Raw genomic sequence first — 3846 nt, 5'->3', positions numbered from 1 at the left:
CTATACTAATGCCTCCACCCTGTGTCAGTCACTACACTAATGCCTCCACCCTGTGCCAGTCACTATACTAATGCCTCCATCCTGTGTCAGTCACTACACCAATGCCTCCACCCTGTGACAGCCACTACACCAATGCCTCCACCCTGTGCCCAGCCACCCCATCAATGCCTCCACCCTGTGACAGCCACTACACCAATGCCTCCACCCTGTGCCAGCCACCCCATCAATACCTCCACCCTGTTCCAGTCACTACACTGATGCCTCAATCCTGTGCAAGACACTACACTGATGCCCTACCCTGTGCCAGTCACTACATCGATGCCTCCATCCTGTGCCAGTCACTACACCACTGCCTCCACCCTGTGCAGCCACTACACTACATCAACTGATCTTCCCCGTGCTATTAGATAAATAAAAGAATGCAGGCTATCTGTAAGCAGAGAGATGGTGAGGAACACTTAGCTAACTTAAAGGGGTTGTCCCGCGCCGAAACGGGTTTTTTTTTTTTTTCAACCTCCCCCCCCGTTCGGCGCGAGACAACCCCGATGCAGGGACCTAAAGAAAGCTTACCGGAGCGCTTACCTGAATCCCGCGCTCCGGTGACTTCTATACTTACCGGTGAAGATGGCCGCTGGGATCCTCTTCCTCCGTGGACCGCAGCTCTTCTGTGCGGTCCATTGCCGATTCCAGCCTCCTAATTGGCTGGAATCGGCATGTGACGGGGCGGAGCTACACGGAGCTACACGGAGCCCCATTGAAGAAGCAGAAGACCCGGACTGCGCAAGCGCGGCTAATTTGGCCATCAGAGGGCGAAAATTAGTCGGCTCCATGGGAACGAGGACGCTAGCAACGGAGCAGGTAGTATAAAACCTTTTTATAACTTCTGTATGGCTCATAATTAATGCACAATGTACATTACAAAGTGCATTAATATGGCCATACAGAAGTGTATAGACCAACTTGCTGCCATGGGACAACCCCTTTAAATGAATTCAAGTCACAAGGTCCAGATGAATTACATTCTAGGATACTAAAGGAAGCAGCGAAGGTAATGCTGAGACACTTGCCATAATCTTTGAAAATTCCTGGAGAACAGGAGAAGTCCTAGAAGATTGGAAAAGGGCAAATGTTGTCCTTATCTTCAAAAAAGGGAAGAAGGTGGATCCAGGAAACTACAAATTATTAAACAGCATGTATGCAAGTACTTGGATGAGAATGGAGTAATTAACCAGAGCCAGCATGGGTTGTAACAAACAAGACATGTCAGACTAATCTAATTTCCTTCTATGACAGTATGACCGACTGGGTTGATCAGGAAAATGCGGTAGATATAGTATTTCTGACCTTAGTAAAGAATATATATTCATTAGGGAGAGCAACTATATACTATAAAATAAGTGAGAAGACTCAAATGGCCATGCTTGCTCCTCTGGGTAATATGCAAATAAGGGAGATGGAATAAATCCTCCACAGTGCCACCTATTGAAAGGCAGCAATACCTTCAAGTCAAAGTCAGACTTTTTATACAAAACCCTGAAACAGCTGTATGTACATAGAGTCTGGCTTTGCTTTTAATTCCCCGTCCTTTTAACAAGGCTTCTGACCCCCCCCCCCCCCCGTCCCAGGCCTCTCACTAGCAAAGCCAGACTCCTACTGTACACTGATGAAGGGGCAAAAACCCTTAAACAGCTGTATGTACATGGAGTCTGGCTTTGCTTTTAATTCCCGGTCATTGTAACAAGTGCTTGTATAAAAAGTCTGACTTTGACTTGAAGGAATGCTACCTTTCAATAGGTGGCACTGTGGAGGAGTTTATTCCATCTCCCTTATTTTAGTAAAGCATTTGACAAAGTATCTCATACCATTCTTATTGAAAAAAATGACCAAATCTGGATTGACAAGGCAACTGTAGGTGGATTCACACTAGCTGAGTGATCGTACTAAAAGAGTGGTCATAAATGGCTGCACATCCAAGTGGAAGAATGTATCAAGTGGGGTACCACAAGGCTCTGTCCTGGGCCCAGTGTTGTTCAACATTGTTATAAATGATCTGGAGGAGAGATTTGATGGGAAACTGATCACATTCGCTGAGGACACAAAGCTAGGAGGGATAGCTACAACACTAGGGAAGAGAGAGAGAGAGAGTATTCAAAAGATCTAGATAAGCTTGAACAGTGGGCGGTGACTAACAGAATGGTATTAACAAGGAGAAATGCAAAGTCCTACATTTGGGCAAGAAAATGAAAATAGGCACATACAGAATGGGAGGAAGTGAGCTAAGCAGCAGCACATGTGACAAAGACTTGGGTATACTAATAGATCATAGACTGAACATGAGTCAACAATGTGATGCAGCAGCCAAAAAGGCAAATACAATTCTGGGGTGTATTAAGAGAAGCATTGAGTTTAGATCACGTGAGGTCATTATCCTCCTCTACTCTTCCTTAGTCAGACCTCATCTGGAATACTGTGTCCAGTTCTGGGTACTCCAATTTAAAAAGACATAGACAAACTGGAGCAAGTTCAGAGAAGAGTTACCAAGATGGTGAGCGGTCTGCAAATCATGTCCTATGAGGAACGGTTAAAGGATCTGGGAATGTTTAGCTTGCAAAAAAGAAGGCTGAGTGGAGACTTAATAGCTGTCTACAAATATCTGAAGGGCTGTCACAGTGCAGAGGGATCAGCCCTATTCTCATTTGCATAAGGGAATGACTAGGAGCAATGGCATGAAACTGAAAATGGAGTAGACACAGATTAGATATTAGACAGTGAGGGGGATCAATGAGTGGAACAGGTTACACAGGAGGTGGGGAGTTCTTCAATGGAAGTCTTCAAAACAAAGGCTGGACAGACATCTGTCCTGGGATGATTTAGTGAATCCTGCACTGAGCAGGGGGTTGGACACGATGACCCTGGAGGTCCCTTCCAAAGCCTTCACTCTGTGCCAACCACCCCACCATGCCTCCACCCTCTGCCAGTCATTACACAGATGCCTTCACCCTGTGCCATGCCACTACACAAAGCCTTCGCCCTGTGCCAGCCACCTCCACCAAAGCCTCCACCCTGTGCCAGCCACTACACTGATGCCTCTACACTGTGCCAATCACTAAACCAATCCCTCCATTCTGTGCCAGTCACTACACCAATTGCCTCCACCCTGTGCCAGCCACTACACCAAAGCCTTCGCCCTGTGCAGCCACCCCACCAAAGCCTCCACCCTGTGCCAGCCACTACACTGATGCCTCCACACTGTGCCAATCACTAAACAATCCCTCCATTCCTGTGCCAGTCACTACACCATGCTCCACCCTGTGCCAGCCACTACACCAAAGCTTCACCCTGTGCCAGCCACCCCACCAATGCCCTCCGCCCTTTGCCAGTCACTACACAGATGCCTCCATCCTGGGCCAATCACTAACACTGATGCCTCCACCCTGTGCCAGTCGCTACACCAATGCCTCCATTCTGTGCCAGTTACTATACCAATGCCTCCACCCTGTGCTAGTCACTACACTGATGCCGCCACCCTGTGCCAGTCACTGCACTAATTGCCCATCAAATATAGAATACAACTCAAACTCATCACTTCCACCCATAAAGTACTCCCCAGTGCTGCACCACTCCTATAGCTCCTCCCTCATCTCTGTCTCTCTGTCCTACCCATGCTCTCCACTCTGCTAGTGACAGACTAAATCATGATAATTCCCAACACCCACAGCTTTAAACAAGGTCTAAAAATATATATTTTAGGAAGGCCTACCATATTCTCTAATCTAAACTCTTCCCATTTATTCTGCTTCTACATTCTCACTTGGAACTTGACCCCCTTCTTCCCCGCCACATCCA

Source organism: Eleutherodactylus coqui, chromosome 5 (genome assembly GCF_035609145.1).
Source record: "Eleutherodactylus coqui strain aEleCoq1 chromosome 5, aEleCoq1.hap1, whole genome shotgun sequence".
In the NCBI taxonomy this organism is placed as follows: domain Eukaryota; kingdom Metazoa; phylum Chordata; class Amphibia; order Anura; family Eleutherodactylidae; genus Eleutherodactylus; species Eleutherodactylus coqui.
Note: the sequence above shows the minus strand (reverse complement) of the source record.